The 20,088-nt window shown below is 44.9% G+C and overlaps 1 long non-coding RNA gene across 1 annotated transcript; it reads right to left on the reverse strand.

Moving 5' to 3' along the window:
* Positions 1-304: 304 nt before the first annotated feature.
* LOC125486082 lies at positions 305-5,813 on the reverse strand. The gene is made up of 2 exons (XR_007264766.1): positions 5,076-5,813; positions 305-2,448 (listed from the first exon to the last, which is right to left on the reverse strand). It is a non-coding gene; the product is annotated as an uncharacterized LOC125486082 (long non-coding RNA).
* Between the last annotated feature and the right edge of the window lie 14,275 nt (positions 5,814-20,088).

The following is a 20,088-nucleotide window of genomic DNA, read 5'->3' on the forward strand; positions in this document are numbered from 1 at the left end:
TTGATTTGTCTGAAAGAACATGTTTTATGGTGTATAGTAAATTGTCAGAATCTTGAGCTGGTATGTCTCCAGTACCTGCTTGTGAGTGCTTATTATTAGCTATACACTTGTGTGCAAAATGATTCAGCCTTTTGGAGTGAGAATGATGTTTTACCATACTGCTCAGTTCTCCTTCTCTTTGGCATGATGTTTTCCACATGATTTGCATCCAGATCTTTGCCTGTGATTGTTCTGTCCTGTGTGCCTGTATTGAGTTCCCTTTTAGGAGATTCCTACGCACTTGATACAAATGCAATACGCCAACTTCTGTGAATAGCCACAGTTTATTTAAGCAAGTACAAGCTTTGGAGGATCACTTAACAATCTTCACAGGGCTTGCGGAGCCGTGTCAAGCGATGCTCTCTGTAAGGGAACCGCCCTCCCTTTGTATAGGTTTTTACAGCACAGTCTGACATGCATACAAGATACAATTTTTTTTCTCTTCCCCCATAGTCACATGCCTAGCAAAAGTGATAGTACATAACGTAATCAGCTAACAGTGAAACAAAGGTCAGCTGCCCCAAAACAATGTGTAGGACTAGATAGTTCCTTATCCTTTTAGCCTTAATTCAACATTTACAGAGAGCAGAGTATAATTAGATTACCACCTTTTGTCTGCGAGATCTTGTTAGCCTTAGTTCAACATTTACAGAGAGCAGAGTATAATTAGATTACCGCATTTTGTCTGCGAGACAGGGGCGCCCATGATGCACCTAATTTCTTACATGTCAGCAGAACAGATATTAACTCTTTAACATTTCATTCCCTCCTTTTATCGTTCCATGATAACCAACTAAATGGGGGCTGAGAAAGGCGCCGCCAGCTTACTCATAAGAATCTTACAGCCAGTATTTAAGCAAGTTATTAACACACAACATACAATGATTATAACAACAAGAATTACTAGCCCATGCAGTAGATAGGATCCCCAGGATCCTCCCAGTAGCCACCCTAGCCAGTCATCTCCTTTCTTAGGACCTTGTCTGAAATCATCCAATTGTTTCTTAATAGATTGGATGGCGTGGGTTATGTTGTATGATTCGTCCGTAACATGGGTGATGCATCTGTCTCCTACTGTTGTACAAATTCCCCCTTGTTGAGCCAGCTGATAGTCCACTGCATACCGGGTTTGCTGAGCATAGAGCCGAAGTTCGGCTAATTCTTGATTTACTGCTTCCAATGCCAACATTGTGCTATTTCCCAGGGCGGTAAGTCCACATATAAAGTAGTTTTGGTTTTTAGCAGACACCACCCCTGAGGAGCCTCCCAAAGTGACAGTTCCCAGGAAGCCATGTCCCAAGGAAGAGCCCAGGGTTACTGGATCCTGCCACTCGGCGCAAAACTCCTTGCTTATGAAGCATGTGACAATTCGTCATCGAGTATATGCTCGTTGGGGACAAGGGACTGTGAGAGGCCCAATGGTCCCAACAGCAAACAGCACCGGCAAAGTTGGAGTAGCAGTAGAAAAGGTCCCATTGAGAAGGAAAACGAATCCCTTCTTAGCACGGTAGCAGGTAACGGACTCACGGACTATCTTGTAACTATTCCAGGAGGATTGACCCTTAAATGGTTGGAAGTCCGAGGAGTGAAACAGAAACGTCCCATACCCCGTTTCTACATGGGTGCCATTACAACTCCCACAAGTCCAATGTATGCCAGAAGTCATATTTACCGGTTTTGATTCCAAACAGGGGCAGTTCAATAGCCCTCCTTTAGTTGTACAAGTCTGTTTTACACACTGATGGGGCCAGGAAGCATCATGGGGATGGTTGGTGACGTTTACTAAGGCATATACACAACAACTTCCAGTACCATTAAAACAAAGCGGATAGCTGTTAGGATCCGTACAGTTGGCCCCTTCCTTCCCAGACTTGGGTTTAGTACCTGGACAATTGGAGCGGCCGTTACCCATCAATTCTACACATTTACCCTGCACACCCCTGCTTCAGGTTCCTCTCTTCCCTTGGCAAGGCTCACCAGAATAATCTACTTCATAGAGTTGGTGAGGGTTCCATCCTGGGGTTGCTACAAATAAAGCTTCTACAGATTGTGCTAGCGGATAACACACTGTTTGGTTACCATGCAGTAGGATATGTGTCTTATAAAACAAATTGTCCTCCAACCCACTCACAGTCTGAACAATACTTAGTCCAATGATTATTTTCAAGATGGTGAGGGAACCCATCGTTTACAGTCGCTTAGGTGGATCCAGCGATTCTGCCCTTTGACTTTAAGCGCAGTCGGAGTCTGGAGAAGTATTTGGAATGGTCCTTTCCACCTGGGTCTGAGCTTGGGGCGATCCCAGTCTTTGATCAGCACGAGGTCTCCCGTTTGTAGTCTGGGGGGTTCATTCAGGTCGTCTGAGCTCTGATCCGTCGCTTGTGATGGTGGTCCGAAGGTGTGCTTTACCTGTTAATGAAGAAACTTTAGAGACGATGTTAGCTGCTGAAAGTATCTTTGCATTTCCTCTCCCATAATATTTAAGTCTACGTGGGCAGGTGGGTCTGTGTCGGCATTCCAAGGGGTCCTACTGGGTCGGCATAAATTATTTCTGCGGCTGAGAGTCCAGTAGTGAAGTGGGGTGTTATTCTCATGTGGTACAGAGCTAAAGGCAAAACCTTTAGCCAGTTAAGGCCGGTTTTGGATGTTAGCTTAGTCAATTTAGCTTTGAGAGTTCCGTTAGCTCTTTCCACTATCTCTGCCACCTGGGGGTGGTAGGCACAGTGGAATTGTTGTTGGATGTGTAACACCTCACATAGTTCTTTGTTGATTTTTCCTACAAAGTGGGGGCCATTGTCTGAACTAATCTGTCGAGGCACTCCAAACCTCGGTATGAGCTCTGTCAGTAGTAATTTTACCACCGTTAAGGCTTTATTATTAGTGGTTGGAAACGTTTCAATCCATCTGCTAAATACATCAACAATAACAAGACAATACTTATAGCAATGTACACGCGGCAATTCAATGAAATCAAGCTGAATACACTTAAATGAGCCACCTGGCAAGGGTGTTTTCCCTGTTACGTACCGCATTCCTTGGCCGGCATTATTTTGCCGACATGTCAGACATGACCTGACACGCTTCTGGGCTGCCTCAGCCAATTGGGGGTGCCACCAGGTACGTAACATGATATTACTCATTCCCTCCTTGCCAAGGTGGGTATCAGTATGAAGACAGTCAATAAGCATTGGTAACAAAGCATCAGGTATACACACTTGGCCAACTGGAATGATCCAGAGACCTCTTGACGCAGAGTGCGAACACCCATGCGTCTTCCATATTTCTTTTTCTGAGTCAGGGGCATCCCCCTGTGAATGCTGCACAGTGACAATGTCTGGTATGTCCGTTGTTTTCGAGGCAGGTGAGCGATTTAATGCCTGCTGGTTCATAGAGGACACAATAGAACTGCGTGCTGTTGCAGCATCTTTGGCAGCTCGATTAGCTCTGGCATTGCCTTTGCTGATATCCGTATTGTCCATTACATGGGCCGCACATTTGATTATGGCCAATTGCTTGGGGAGGAGGATGGCTTTGAGTAGATTTTGGACGTATAGTGAGTTCTGAATAGGTGTCCCTGATGAGGTCAGAAATCCGCGCTGCGACCATAGCTGGCTGAAGTCATGGGCCACGCCAAAGGCGTATCGTGAGTCAGTGTATATAGTTACCGATTTTCCTGTAGCCAGGGTACAAGCCCGTGTTAAAGCAATGAGCTCTGCTTTCTGAGCAGATACCGGAGGATCGAAGGAGGCTGATTCTAAAGTGATTGCGTATCCTGAAAGGGGAACTCCTAAAGGTGATATCGAAGAGCTACCATCCACGAAGAGGGTAAGATCCAGTGTGGGTAATGGGGCATCTGAAAGGTCCGGTCGAGGGGAGGTTAAGAAGTGGTTGCGCAAAAGGCAATCATAGGGGGTTCTAGGAGCTCTTCTGGTGGGGTACCCAGGAAGGTCGCTGGGTTGACAGTTGAGCAGTAGGAGAAAGTCAGAAGGGGGTTATTAAGAAGAGCTACCTCATACCGACTTAGTTGTGCCTGTGTAAGATGTTGGGTCTGATGGGAAGTCAGGAGGGCTACAATAGCATGTGACGAATAGACCGTTAGGGGTTGCTGGAGAGTAATATTGGAAGCAGCCGTTACAAGGGAGTAGATAGCGGGAAGAATTTGTGAGCAAGGTGGGAGACCCATGGCTACAGGGTCAAGACGAGTCGAGTAGTAGGCCACTGGTCTCCTGCGATCCCCGTGGGTTTGGGTTAAAACAGCGGTTGCACAGTCCTCTAGGATACTGGCACACAACTGGAAGGGCCTGTCATACAAGGGTCTTCCGAGTGCTGGGGCACTAGGCGGAATTTGCCAATCCTCCTCCTGGTCATCGGTGTCATTATTTTGGAACAATATTAGCAGACCAGACATGTCAGGAGGTCCTCCATTTTATTCCCACATGATAAACCGGCTTGACACTTCAACCCTGATTCCTTATTTTGCCTCTCCTTTCTCAATCTTTCCTGTTCTGCTTTACTCATATCATAATCCTCACACTGCCGCTTCAACACCTCCCCTCATGATCACATACTCTAATCCCTCTCTGACGTGCATTATTCTCCCAGCTGGCCTGTTTAGATTTATTCGTTATTTCCTCAGCAATCTTTCTCCACGTGGATATTAAAGTTTTCCATTTTGTCCCCGTATTACATTTCCAAATTGCCTCTTCCGCTTTTATGTATTTATCTACATCCAAGTTCCCCCTATTGGCCAAATTTCATTTCCCAATTTCTTATTTAGGCATGCCGACAGACGTCTGAACCGTTCTTCATTTTCGGGGTCATCCCAATATAACCGATGTAAAGGGGTTCCGACACCCGACTTATCCAACGTCTGTCCCATTTTATCGCTTCAACTTCTTACTTATCTCTATATACTAGTCCAGTGTCCTTGGTCTCCACACCCACTTCAGGGTCCTGACCTTCGCATGGGGGATTTCCCCTCTTAACAACCGGTCTAAGGCAGGGTGGTTGAGACAGACACTGTAGTTATCCTTTACCTTAGGTACTATGTTCCAGGGACTCGAACCCCGGTATTGGAGGACTCTAACCTCCGAATTCCCGACACTCACAGTTGGGAGGACTCTAACCCCCGAATTCCGGGTACTTACAGTTAGGAGGACTCTAACCCCCGAATTCCCGGTACTTACAGTTAGGAAGACTCTAACCCCCGAATTCCAGGGGCACTCTAACCTCCCTGAGACGAACTCCTCAGCATACAAGTGCATAGGTTATCTCAGAGATTCCGTCACTACAGAGTTCTAGGGGACGAGGGGTCGACTGAGTGATAGGTTAATGAGAGAGATCAAGGTAAATCTTACCTTGTGGGCCCATCTGTCTCACGTCACCATCACACAGACGATCACTTATTCAGTCTGTCTAGAAGTTCCGTATATGTTGGAATCCCACCACTGCCACCAAATGTTGAGTTCCCTTTTAGGAGATTCCTACGCACTTGATACAAATGCAATACGCCAACTTCTGTGAATAGTCACAGTTTATTTAAGCAAGTACAAGCTTTGGAGGATCACTTAACAATCTTCACAGGGCTTGCGGAGCCGTGTCAAGCGATGCTCTCTGTAAGGGAACCGCCCTCCCTTTGTATAGGTTTTTACAGCACAGTCAGACATGCATACAAGATACAATTTTTTTTCTCTTGCCCCATAGTCACATGCCTAGCAAAAGTGATAGTACATAACGTAATCATCTAACAGTAAAACAAAGGTCAGCCGCCCAAAAACAATGTGTAGGACTAGATAGTTCCTTATCCTTTTAGCCTTATTTCAACATTTACAGAGAGCAGAGTATAATTAGATTACCACCTTTTGTCTACAAGATCTTTTTAGCCTTAGTTCAACATTTACAGACAGCAGAGTATAATTAGATTAACGCATTTTATCTGCGAGACAGGGGCGCCCACAAAGCACCTAATTTCTTACATGTCAGCAGAACAGATATTAACCCTTTAACATTTCACCTGGAGCATTTGTCAGCAAAGTGTAATACCTTGTCTGTTCTGCCAAGAATATGCTCCAGCCGTTGATTCACAATCTCAGCACATTTGCTGTTCAAATGCTCTCTTGAGTGTAGGTTTATCTTCTCTTAGTTGTATGCTTTCACTTTTGAATCTTTATTCCTAATATAGTATAATCTTGTCTCTAATAATCTCATTCTTTAGCTGTTCAAACTAAGGTTTCTGCAAGCTAAGCTAATGATGTCATGTATTGAAGAATTGACTGTTTTTCACAATGTTCCCTAGTATTTAATATGCACTGCTCATGTATAATAATCATTTGGGGTCAAATATATCTTGTAACAGATTTTTTCCTTAAAAATGATAAAAATGTAGTGACTTATAATTACTTTGGTTTGATGAACACATTCATAGCCATTGCTTATTTTTGCCATTGTTCATGGAAGATTTCCCAGTTCTGCCTAATGTTCTCAACAATTTGAGCAGGAGACGCTTTAGGGAAAAGGTCCAGTGGTTTTCTCTTAAGCAGTGTTTTCACTGTGATCTTCATTTTTTGTTTAGTTGCAGCTCACAGCTTGGCAGCTGTGCTTTTTCTTTCAGCTCTGTACTTCTGACACGATGTTTTGAGTGTAAAACACAGCAGTGTGTTTAATACAAAGATATTATTGAAGTGAAGCTTAAGTTGTCTGCCTACATGCTGGGTGTCTCAGGAGTGCAGCAGACTAGGACAGACTTGTATATGATTGTGTTTCAACCTAAACTAACAGTGTCCCAGTTTAATGTTACATCTAAAGGACAGATTGTTAGACAGTGCAGTATACCCTCAGTTCTATGCTTATTTGTCAACTGAGATCCTAGAATGGGACTTGAACCCACACACTTCTGAAGCAAAGGCCAGATTGCTCCCAGCTTAATAGCTGACAGAGAAACTTAAGGCATTATATTGATGGAAAAAACGTAATTTAATGTATGTTGCAAAAGCAAAATAATGTAGATGTTAGAAACCTGAAATAAATATCATAACAATTGAAAGATCATTGACTCAAAATAGTAACTTTGGTTTTCTCTCCGCAGATGCTGCCAGAACTGTTAGGTATTTCCAGCATTTTCTGTTTTTACATCAATGCAGGTTATTTATTTCTCATTCTGTATTGATCTCCTTGTAGTTCCCTGGCATTGACATACAGGAGTTTCCAGGTTATGAATGGGTTCCATTCTTGATTATATTTGTAAGCAAGTTGGAACACATTATAGCACAGTATGAAATATCCGTTCATAAGTACCACTGAACATTTGCATGTCAGATCCTTAAAATTAAGTCATATGGGATTAGTTTATAAGTATGAGTCTTCATCGTTTGGATGTCCGTAAGTCGGGGAACAAGTGGACAAAATGAAAGCTGGGAATAGGTTGCTGGGACCATTGGGCAGAATATTATAGGGGCCTGAGTGAAGTCAGCTATGGTTAGATTTGTGGCAGACTTGCACAAGAAATCCAATGAAGCCTATCTTGAAGTCAACAGCAACTCTTACTGCATCTTTAATGCTTTTGCTGAGCAGCAAGGCGAGTGTCTCACTAAGCAGCAGAGAGTTGCTAATTAGAGTCACAACGTGCCTCATGAATCTTCAGCTTTCTATTTTATCAAACATTTTGAACAATCTCCCCATTGGGAATTCTCAACATGGAAGTCAGAGCCAGTACCTGGTGACTTCAGCTCATTACCTACTCCACAGGGCCTTCATTTTGATCAGTGGGCACCAAATCTCAGGGCATGCTCCATGGGCACCAGCCACATGCACCCCCCCCCACCATGCCCACAGACATTGGTATCTATGTCCAATGTCTAGGAATCCTCAAATCACATCTCCAAAACACTATTCAAGCACTTTAATACTGAATCTTGAGCTGCACCAGCAGCAATAAATGCAATGCTACTGCAAGGATGCTGAGTGCTCAAGGGTCCATATTTGGCTCATGGACTGGACCAGGCTGCATCCTTGGCTTGTTCACTTGTTGTTCCAGCCCTCAGTCTCTCTGAGCCTACCTGGATGCTCATGGCATCCCTGCCTTGCACTGCCATACTTTGCCATTTTGCCCTATCAGCCAGAGTTACCAGGCTCAGATTATAGCTGTCGTGCTTTGCTGCTTAACGCAAACAAAAAGCCTGGAAACTTGTTATGGTTGTCAACAGCCCTCAGGCAAGTCGAGGGGGTGCCAACACTGTAAGTCAAGGACAGTCCTCAATACCAATCCAGGGGCTTGGACAGAGTCAGGATTCTTTTTGTTTTATTCACTCGTGGGATGTGGGACGTCGATGGCTGAGCCAGCACTTTTTTTACCCTTCCCTAACTGCCCCTGAGAAAGTGGTGGTGTGCTGTCTTATTGCACCACAGTCCATGTGTTGTGGATACACCCACAATGTCATTACAGAGAGGATTTGACCCTGCTGATAATGAAGGAACGATGCTGTATTTCCAAATCAGGATGGGGAGTGGCTTGGAGGGAACTTGCAGGTGTTGGTGTGACTGCTGCCTTTATCCTTGTAGATCATAGTAATTGTGGGTTTGGAAGGTGCTGTCTAAGGATCTCTGGTGAATTACTGCAGTGCATCTTGTAAGATTGTATACACTGTTGCTACTGAGTATCAGTAGTGGAATGTTTGTGGATGTGGTACCAATCAAGTGGGATGCTTTGTCCTGGAGGGCGGAAATCTTCTGGAGTGTTGTTGGAGCTGCACCCATCCAGTCAAATGAGGAGTATTCCATCACACTCCTGACTTGTGCCTAGTAAATGATGAACAGGCTTAGGGAATCAGGAGGGTTACTCATTGCAGGATTCCTAGCCTCTAACCTGCTCTTGTAACCATTGTATTTAAATGGTTAGTCCAGTTCAGTTTCTGATCAATTAAAGTCCCAGGTTGTTGTTAGTGGAGGATTCAGTGATAGTAACACTACTGAATGTCAAGGCTTAATGATTAGATTGTCTCTTACTGGAGATGGTTCTTATCTGGCACTTTCGAGGCTTGAATGTTACTTTTCATTTTTAAGCCCAAGCCTGCAATTTGTCCAATTCGTGCTGCATTTGGACAAGGACTACTTCAGTATCTGAGGTGCTGAGCATTGTACAATCCTTAGTGAAAATCTGACTGATGGCAGAGAGAAGGTCATTGATGAGGCAACTAAGTTAAGTGGTTCTAGGACACTACCCTGAGGATCTCCTGTAGAGATGTCCTGGACCTAAGATGACAGACTTCCAACAACCACAACCATCTTCCTTTGAGCTAGCTATGACTCCAACCAGTGGACAGTTTTCCCCCAGATTCCCATTGATTCCAGTTTTGCTGGGGGTCCTTGATGCCACACTCAGTGAAATGCAGCCTTCCATGTCAAAGCCAATCATTCTCATCTTGCCTCTGGAATTCCATATAAGGGTGAGGTGCTGAGTATCAGGCAGCTCATCACCCATCTTTACTCTTTCTGCCACATTACTTGCTACTTTCCTCCTGGAAAGAGAGAGAGGCAGATATGAACGGGAATGAAAGTTGGTATTGCAGCTATTATTTTTGTTGCAGTTGTGGAGGGGTCTTGAGAAAGTGAGTAGTAATGCAGAGGGCATGCAGGGTTAGTGGTGTCAGGAGTTTGGGTGCATGACAGTGAGTGGGGAAGATATTGTGGGTAATAAAACATAGGTGTAGAAGTAGGCCATTCAGTCCATCAAGTCTGCTTCACCGTTCAATGAGACCACAACTGACCTGATAATCCTCAACTTCAGTTTCCTGCCTTTTCTCCATAAGTCTTGATTGATGACGGGGCTACACTCCGAAAGCTTCTGTTTTCAAATAAATCTGTTGGACTGTAACTGGTGTCGAGTGATTTCTGACCTTGTCCACCCCAGTCCAACACCAGCACCTCCACATCTTGAATATTCTTAACAAACCAACCTCAAAAGGTCTCTGCAATAGAATTCCATAGATTCAATGCCCCTGACAGAGAATAAAAACTCCTCATCTCTGTCTTACGTGTGCAAGACCTTACTCTGAGATTATACCCTCTGGTCCTAGAATCTCCCACAAAGGGAAATCATCTTTTCTGCATCTTCCAGATCAAGTCCCCTAAGAATCATGTATGTTTCAATAAGATTGCCTCTCGTTCTTCTATATTTCAACTATGAAACCTTTCCTCATAAGACAGTCTCTCAATACCTTATACCAGTCTAGTGAACCTTCTCTGGGCTCCCTCCAATGCCAGTATGTCTCTCCTTCTGTAGGGGTCCTAAAGCTGTTCACACCATTTCAGCTGTGGTCTGACTAGTTCCTTGTGTAGTTTTAGTAAAACCTCCCTACTTGTATTCTCCATTCCCTTTGAATTAAAGGTCAACCTTCCTCTTAGCTACCTTGTTACCTGTTGAATGTGAATGCTAGCATTTTGTTGATAATCCGCAAGGACTCCCAAATCCCTGTGTTCTGTAGATTTCCGCAGTCTTTCTCCATTTAAATAATATTTAGCTCCTCTATTCTTCGTACTAAAGTCCACAACCTCACAGTTTCCCATTTTATATTCTATGTACTCTTCTGCAGGCTCTTTGTATGATCCTCATTACTTACCTTCCCCTCTATTTTTGTGTCATTCACTAACTTGGCAATGGTACATACACTTTCCTCATCCAAAAATTAATATATATATATTGTAAATAATTGTGGCCCCAACACTGATCCAGTAGCACTCAACTACTTAAGGCTGCCATTCTCAAAATAGCCCCCTTATTCCAATTATCAGTTTTTTATTAGTTTGCCAATCCTGTATCCATGCTAATATCCTACTTCAAACACCTTGAACATTAATTTTGTACGATACCTAATCAAATATCTTCTGAAGATCTAATTATAATAATCCACTGCTTCTACTTCATCTATCATGCTTATTAACTCCTCAAAGGATTCGAGGAAATTTGTGAGACATGATATACTCTTCATGAAAGCATGTTGATTCTGTTTGATTATATTATGTAAATATTTCTAAATGCTCTGCTATTACACCACTTGTAATCGACCTTAACAAACAGGTCTCATTTCCTTTTTTAAATAGAAGTGGCGCATTAACAGTTTCTCTATCCTCTGGGACTTTTCCAGGATCTAAGGATTCCTGGCAGATTACTACCAGTGCATCCATTATCTCTGTCATGGCTTCCTTTAATATCCTAGGAGATATCCCATCAGGCCCAAAGGACTTATTGGTCTTCATGAGTTTCCCTAGCACTTTCTTTTTCTCTGTTCTTCCAACATTGTGGGCTCTCTTCCAAATTCTGTGACTGTTTTAACCACATGGTAACATCAGACCAGATGGCTAGTCACGGGGAAAGAGGAAGTTCTGTATCTGCATTGTCCTTTCCAGCAGGACTTCCAGGTCCCTGCCATAAAGCAGTGTGTCGCCTTTGCCTTGTCTACCATGTCCAGGGCAATTGTCAGGAGCTGTGAAGGGAAGCTCCAAACTGACAAGTCATTTTTGGTAGATTTTTGGGGGGATTTTAAAGATGGTGTTGGCACCAGGGATACAGGCCAATTCCAGGACATCCAGTGAGTGAGGAGCTACTTTGGAACATCACATGCTATGGTTGGGCTAGAATTAGACAAGTGAGACACCAAAGGGGTAGGTAGGTAATTAATATGTCGAGTTTACCAAGAAAGGGTGAGGCCTTGCAGTGAAAAGTCCTCCAGAAAACTCAACGCTACTTATACTATGCCAAAACAAAACAAACATTGAGCGCATAATTCAGACCAAGAAAGTAGTGGAGTTAGGAATGCAGCATGCGGGCTCCCGACCAAATCCCTTCTCCATCCGCTTTTACTTTTTTCCCACTTTTTCCTTTCCTATTCTATCTTTCACTACTCTACTTGCCTTTTGCGAGTCTTTCCAGTGCAGAGAGATCGAACAGCACGAATAGGCAGACTGGGGTGGCCGGCAGTGAGAGCGGGGACCTGGCACACACCCGGTGATCGGAGGCTGTGAGCAGGTCCTGCCTGGGCATGTTGCACAGGCAGCAGCATCAGGGGCAGCGGCGGCGGCGATGGAATCGTGGCTTCGCCGGGTCTGGACCTTGGACTTTGTCGTTCAGATTCGAGCCCAGTGCAGGAAAACCGAGCGGTGAGGGAGCTCCCCGATATCTGCAGCTGAGGTCTCCCAGAGACCGAGCTACATGGAGGAGATTGGGACCCCATAATGACTAAGCACTCAAGAAAATCTGTTGAACTTTTACCTTTTTTATATTCATTTCAAGCCCACCGACTCCCACAGCTACCTAGAATACACCTCCTCCCACCCACCTTCCTGCAAAAATGCTATCCCCTATTCCCAATTCCTTCGCCTCCGCCGCATCTGCTCCCAGGATGAGGCATTCCACTCCCGTACATCTCAGTTGTCCTCGTTTTTCAAGGACCGTAACTTCCCCTCCTCGGTGGTCGAGAACGCCCTCAACCGTGTCTCCCACATCTCCCGCACCTCATCCCTCACACCCCGTCCACGCAATAAAAACCAAAAAAGAATCCCCCTCGTCCTCACGTACCACCCCACCAACCTCCGGATCCAACGCATCATCCTCCGACACTTCCGCCATCTGCAATCCGACCCCACCACCAAAGACATCTTTCCCTCCCCACCCTTATCTGCTTTCCGGAGGGACAACTCTCTCCGTGACTCCCTTGTCCGCTCCACACTCCCCTCCAGCTCCACCACACCCGGCACTTTTCCCTGCAACCGCAGGAAGTGCTACACCTGCCCCCATACCTCCTCCCTCACCCCCATCCCAGGCCCCAAGAAGACTTTCCACATCAAGCAGATGTTCACCTGCACATCTGCCAATGTGGTATACTGCATCCGCTGTACCCGGTGTGGCTTCCTCTACATCGGGGAAACCAAGCGGAGACTCGGGGACCGCTTTGCAGAACACCTACGCTCGGTTCGCAACAAACAACTGCACCTCCCAGTTGCGAACCATTTCAACTCCCTCTCCCATTCCTCAGACGACATGTCCATCCTGGGCCTCCTGCAGTGCCACAACGATGCCACCCGAAGGTTGCAGGAACAGCAACTCATATTCCGCTTGGGAACCCTGCAGCCCAATGGTATCAATGTGGATTTCACAAGTTTCAAAATCTCCCCTCCCCCCACCGCATCCCAAAACCAGTCCAGCTCGTCCCTGCCTCCCTAACCTGTTCTTTCTCCCACCTATCCCCTCCCCCCACCTCAAGCCGCACCTCCATCTCCTACCGACCAACCTCATCCCGCCCCCTTGACCTGTCTGTCCTCCCTGGACTGACCTATCCCCTTCCTAACCCCCTACCTACACTCACCTTTCCTGGCTCCATCCCCGCCTCTTCGACCTGTTTGTTTCCTCTCCACCTATCCTCTCCTCTATCCCTCTTCTATCCGCCTCCCACTCTCTCCCTATTTATTTCAAAACCCCCTTCCCCTCCCCCTTTTCTGATGAAGGGTCTAGGCCCGAAACGTCAGCCTCTCTGCTCCTATGATGCTGCTTGGCCTGCTGTGTTCATCCAGCCCTGCACCTTGTTGTCCCTGTAGAAAATAAGATGGTTTTGGTTGATACTTTTAACTGTGTGACTGGGGTCAAAATTCTAAAAGGTTCTTTTTAATTCTTGACCTCAGGGTAGCTGATCTCAGAAGAAGACATAGGTGGGGAATAACAATTGGGTACATTTCCTTTCGAATAGGAAAAAAACAATGCTGATGTTACCAGCTCCTAATTACTGATCCAGTGACCACGCTGGGACGTGCATAGCATGTGGTTGAGGACAGGATCAGGAATGTAGGTAATGCCTTTGCAGTTGAATTACTTGTGCTTGCTGCTTAGCCTCAGACTTGGAAAAACAGTTGCCTTAATTGCTGGAGGTCTGCCATTATACATGGAACCAAACAAGGCGCCAAAAACCTCAGGTAGGCAGGAAAGAAAACTGAATGGTGAAGTGTTTAATAAAATATTCATAACTGTCTATTGCTAAGATATGATGATGTGTGCCTAACACAACAGTTGCCAAGTTTGATGATTGCTTGTGGCAAGCTTTCAAAATGAATGTGTTTGCTTGAGAAACCCAAAATTGTCAGTTTACGTCAAAGATTATACCACCCAGCAGCCAGTACTGTTTTGGATCTGAATCATTTACAAAGACACTTTATACTCGTGATTCTATGTGTGGAATATTATAAATAGAGAGGAAAGATTGAGTAACATGTGCCTATACTTTCTCGGGTTCAGAAGAATAAGAGGTGTTTCTATTGAAAAAATAAGTTTCTAAGAGGCTTTGACAGGATGGATTCTATGAAGCTATTTCCCTGTGAGGAGGATCTAAAACTAGTGGGCATTGTGTCACAAGTACAAGTCAGAACGTCAAAGTACTGTGAGACAACAAGTTGCAGGGCTGGATGAACACAGCAGGCCAAGCAGCATCATAGGAGCAGAAAGGCTGACGTTTCGGGCCTAGACCCTTCATCAGAAAAGGACTGTGGACATTTTTAGCTCATTATTCCAAAATGTTTTATTTAAAGAGAATTGCTGCGGAAACAATGACGACAGGTGTACAAAAGGTGTCAATCAGGTTTCAAACAGACTGACTTGTGATCTCACGCGTTAATAAGAGGTTGATAACTTCTGTCCAATCACAAGCTACCTCCGATGGATTATGTCTCAAACTGCAGACACATTTTCTGTTTTTCCTTTTGACAAATACACAAAAACATGAGTTAAAAATCATTTTCAAATCTACTGGAGTGGACTAGTAAGACTCAACACTTTTGTGTATACCAGGCTGCGTTTGAGCATTAACATGCTGTGAAGCTCACAGTCAAAGAACTGTCCCTTAGTTACCCCTGTGTTGCAGGTAAAGATACTCTCTAACTCTAAGGGCTGCAAACCAGTTAGAGAGGAAACAGGATAACAAAAGGATCTCTCTAACCCTGAGTGCTACAATTCCATCACGGTTAAAAGGCTTCAGAATTACAGAGTCTCAACCAATCTATAAATCCAAGGATCATGAAACCAACTGTTCATCTACGAATGTCAATGCTAATGTATTCTCTGCTGCAATGATCACAATGTTCAACTATCCACTCTTCACAAGCAATTCAGAGAGTGATCCACATATTTGTTTTGTTAACTTTTACCTTTTTAGGTAAATTTCTAATAATTTCTAATCTCTGTGCACATATGTTTTATTATTACTCCTTGTCACAGTAAATAATTGATCAACTCATCCTTTGTTAAATCAGGAATGACTGATTAAATTGTCACCTTTTCAAACACAAGTTGACTTGGCTCTGGAAGAGCAATATTCACAGAAGATGGGAACCTTTCTAAATTAACCTTGTTGCAAACAACTGAGGGGGTGGGTGAATGAAGAAGGGGTCCCATCTGGACCTGAAATGAATTGGAAAACCTCACCCAAAGTCTGGTCAATACAAATATTTCAGGACAGAGATACCATTTTGTATTGGAATAAGCAGAAATGTCTTCACTTGTTGTGGATGGTCCATTATCATCAGTTCCAGCCTTAGATTAATAGATCATTGCACTCTTAGAGAATAAAGGGGTACATAGAACATAGAACAGTACAGCACAGTACAGGCCCTTCAGCCCATGATATTGTGCCGACCTATTATCCTACTAAGATCAAACTACCCTGCATACCCTACATTTTACTATCCTCCATGTGCCTATCCAGGAGTCGCTTAAAAGTCTCTAAAGTATCTGACTCCACTACCACTGCCGGCAGCGCATTCCACACGCATTCCACCACTCTCTGTGTGAAGAACCTACCTCTGATATCTCCCCTATACCTTCCTCCAATCACCTTAAAATTATGCCCCTTCATAATAGTCATTTCCGCCCTGGGAAAAAGTCTCTGGCTATCCATTCTATCTATGCCTCTCATCATCTTGTAAACCTCTATCAAGTCACCTCTCATCCTTCTTCGCTCCAATGAAAAAAGCCCTAGCTCCCTCAACCTTTCCTCATAAGACCTGCCCTCCAGTCCAGGCAGCATCCTGGTAAATCTCCTCTGTACCCTGTGGTGTGGGCATCAGGGAAGAAAGTGGGATTAAGGTTGAGGGTCAGTCAAGGGGTGGAATCTTAACAGGGTCTGAGCAATGTGGGCCATGGCAGGATTGTGGTAGAATTGTGTGAAAAGGGCAACAAGGCCACGCTTGACAATGGGGCAATTTGCTGCCCATTTTATGCATCTTCTGGGTGGTGAGGCAAATATGCTGCATGTACAGCAAGCAGATAGCTGTGTCTCAAAGTCTCAAGGGAGTGATCCTCATTGAAGTTCCAGGGGGCATGCATCATTCCAGTGACCTGGCATAGTAAGTCAAGGCCATTCCCCCATACCATCCAGGTAATTGACCATGGTCAGGTATTCAGACACAGCATTCTCGGGTCCTACAGAGGTGTGAAGCCTCCAGTTCATGGTAATGACTACCATGGAGGGGACGTGGATGTTTCACGTCTCACCAACAGGTAGAGGGGATGGCTGGAGGCCACTGGCCAAAAAATTCTCACTACTGCCTTTCACCATGCTAGAAATTGACGTAATGGAATGGGGAAGAAAATAGTTGTGGCCAGTCGAGTGAGTAGGGCAAGTGTGTCGCTCTGTGAGAGAAGGTGCTGCAAGACCGCTGAGGGAAGCCTTGAGAAAGAAACAGCATTGCACTCAGAGCCAGGTTCTGTGCAGGAAACAAGCACCCATCTGATCTGCAGTGATCTGAAGGTGTTGACTGACTATATATGCTATATACTTCCATGCCTCAGATATCGCTGACCACCTCATTCACACCATCAATTATGGACACAGAGGCCAGAGCAAGAATAGGGATGTTTTACCAAGGGGTGCCAACAGAACCCATTGCTCTTTCACACTTTGCTCCCACATGCTTCAACATTGATCCATGATACATTTTGTATGGACATGATGTTAGGCATCATGCTGGCACAGTCAAATTCAGGGCCACCCAGACACTCAAACAAAAAAAAAATACAAAACCATCAATTGTATAAGTACATGATACTTTATATGTAATATATCTGAGACACAAAAATTCCCTCTTTCTTTCTTTCCTTTCTCCTATTATACCTTAGTGTTGTCCCATGTTCTGTAGCTGGGTGGAGGAAGCCTGTTCTTGCAGTAGAATCCATTGACCTTGGAGACTTGGTTGGATGATCCTGGCAGCGCTTGACCCGGAAATGTTGAGTGTACTGCTGGAAATCACAAGTGGACACTTCTTGGATTTGAACTTCCAAGAGAGGGGTCAGGCAGGATGGAGATGGAGGACCTGGCCTTCTCTGGAATACCTGAAAGAAGACTTCCGAGAGGCTTATGTGTGGTTCCTCCTCCTGGCATCAAACCTGTCTTCTTGTGAGGAAGGGGCACCCCGAAAGTATTCCAGGTTCCTTTCACCCTGTCACTGTGCCTTCAGTCCTAAGGACCGATGTCTAGATCGAAGGGGTGTAGGTTTGTGCTCCTGTCCAGTAGTCACTGAGGGTGCTAGACCTTGTTTTCCATGGCTGCTATCAACCTGTCCATAGAGGCAGCTGGACGGTTTGGGCACTGAGGGCCATTGCATTCCACATCTTTGTCTGTCACTCCCGTTTCTCCCTGTGCATGTAGATGAAGTCTCTGCTGGCCAACACCACTGGGTCCTCTCCTTCCTGGGGCTAAGCAGGTGTTTAGTCTCTAGCTGTATTCCAGGTTCCAGCAGCTTGAGATATCTCGCTACAGAATTGTTACAGTGAGGTTCTCACCAGATTGTGCTTCCAAATTTTCGGAGGCAACAGTTAATGTGGCAGAACCTGAGCCTTTGTCGGAGATGGGAGCAGTGGCAGAGACATAGTGAGTGTGAAGTAGTACAGAAAAGGGTGTGGCGCTTAAAGTGGTAGAGTGGAGAAGGTCGTTGACCTTGTGGCACTGCTATCCATTCTTCTGCACCATAGAGATTGCACTGATCAAGGTGGAGACGTCTGACCAGGCTGCCAAGGTCATCTGCAGGTCCTGGGGAAAGAGAATGCCCCTCCTCTGCTCCATGACTTCCTGTAGGAGATTCACAATGCCACCTTCCCCTTCACCGATATCTTCAGAATGTCTGTCACCGAGCAGGGCAGTTTTGGAATGCCAGAACTTGCCCAAGTCTTTTAAAGATGGCACTAGTGATAGGATGCTAGCCTTTCAGCTGATAACCACTAATTAGCAAATTGTTTCAGGAATGGCACAGTGGTCAAGCAACCACAAACTCAAATTGGACATTCTAAATTGACCCACAGCTGAAGAAATCAGGCCTGACAGAAAATTGGCCAAGTTAAATTAAACATTAGCCAGCAGCTATTGGCTACAGAGAACAGTGGAAACCAAGATCAAAGCCGTTACAAAGGTTCAGAGTGAACCAGTTACAATCAGTTTCAGCGTTGTTTATCGGAGAAGTATCACTCAGACTTCCTGGCAACTTGACTTCCAGCCAGTACCTGAGGATGTGCACTTTACACATCCCTAGTATGGCATCAGTGAAAAGTGTTAGCACAACCCCCTTGGATGCTTTGAACCCAGCTCATGACCCCATTGGTCAAAGGCTATAGAACATTCTGGAAAATCCAGGGTAAAGGTGGATAAAATCACATACCAGGAAGCCGCGCCTTCAGTGAAGACTCACAGCGAGACTATGGTGGAAGACTGTGCAGCAACCCGAGAAGATTCAGGAGAAGGTTCACCCTGACATGCATGATCTATCTTCATGGAAGAGAGCCAGCCCTATGTCAGCAAGGAAGGAGATTTTAATGGCCCAGCTCAAAGATGTGGATTATTCCGGGTGATATCCTTTCTCAGATGGATATGGCTAGACAAAGAGCAAATATTGTGGGAATTTGGGAAATGCCTACATGGTGTTTCTAATAAGGATTAAAAAAAATAAAATCAATTTGAACCATAAACAGAATTCTGTGTCCCTTTGTCCACCTCACCAACAGTAGCACTTAGATAAAATAGTTTTAATACATAAACTGGTCCAAGTGTCCAAAGCATGGACAACATTGGTGTCCCTGGGTGATCCTCAATTAGAAGTGTTTGTATAACATCCAAAGTCAAATCCCATTGACCTCTCAGACCTCCAGCCTAAGCCTGAATCAAGGGCAGCTGCCCCACCTGGTGGCTGGGATTCAACTGGTTGAAAGAGAGTGAAGGTTTCTGACCAGTGACTGGGCCATAACCCAAGTGTTTGTAACCTGAGGACGGCAAACAGCCAGAGTTCAGAGCTAGGATAGTCCAGGGTGCAGATCAATTGCGCTTGAATTCAACAGGATCCAAACCCTGTCCCCATTCAATTCCTGTGCTCCAGGTTGAGCCCTAGTGGGAGACAGAGAGTGTGATTGAGTGAGAGTCAGTACAGGATTGGCGACCTACAGAAAACAGAGGCAATGGGAAGCTGAATATAGGGATCCACCAGGATACAGAGAAACTAAAGTATGATTGGGGGCTCTGAAGTAGGAGATAGTGTGAAGGGTTGGAGTCCCAGAGTCACAGAGAAGTGAAAAAGCAACAGACATTGGGTCACAGCACAACATTGAAAAATTATAGTCCTAACATTCCATGCAAAAGGAATTTTGAACAACAGAATCAGATGTAGACAGCAATTCTGGGATAAACTTGAAGGAAATGGAAGAAACACCAAAAACAGTGAAGATTGGGGACGCCTACGACCTTTTCCTGAGGGAGTAGATCCTTCAGTAACCCTGGGATCTTACCCTGCCCCAGTGAACGCAATTAATTCTACAACCACTTCTACAGTGGAGCAATTAATAGAGATGGCAAAAAAGATTTCTGCATTTGAGCCCACAACTGACACCCATATGTTTTTCAACAGCACACAATGTCAAGGATTAATTATTGTTCATGTATCTAAACTCCGCAATCCTATCTGCCTTCCCCAATCCACCGAAAATAGGAGGTGAGCAGCTGCAGGCCGCAAAAATGGCAATCCTACCCACTGCAGGAT

This window comes from Rhincodon typus, chromosome 25 (genome assembly GCF_021869965.1).
Source record: "Rhincodon typus isolate 14 chromosome 25, sRhiTyp1.1, whole genome shotgun sequence".
NCBI classification, from domain to species: domain Eukaryota; kingdom Metazoa; phylum Chordata; class Chondrichthyes; order Orectolobiformes; family Rhincodontidae; genus Rhincodon; species Rhincodon typus.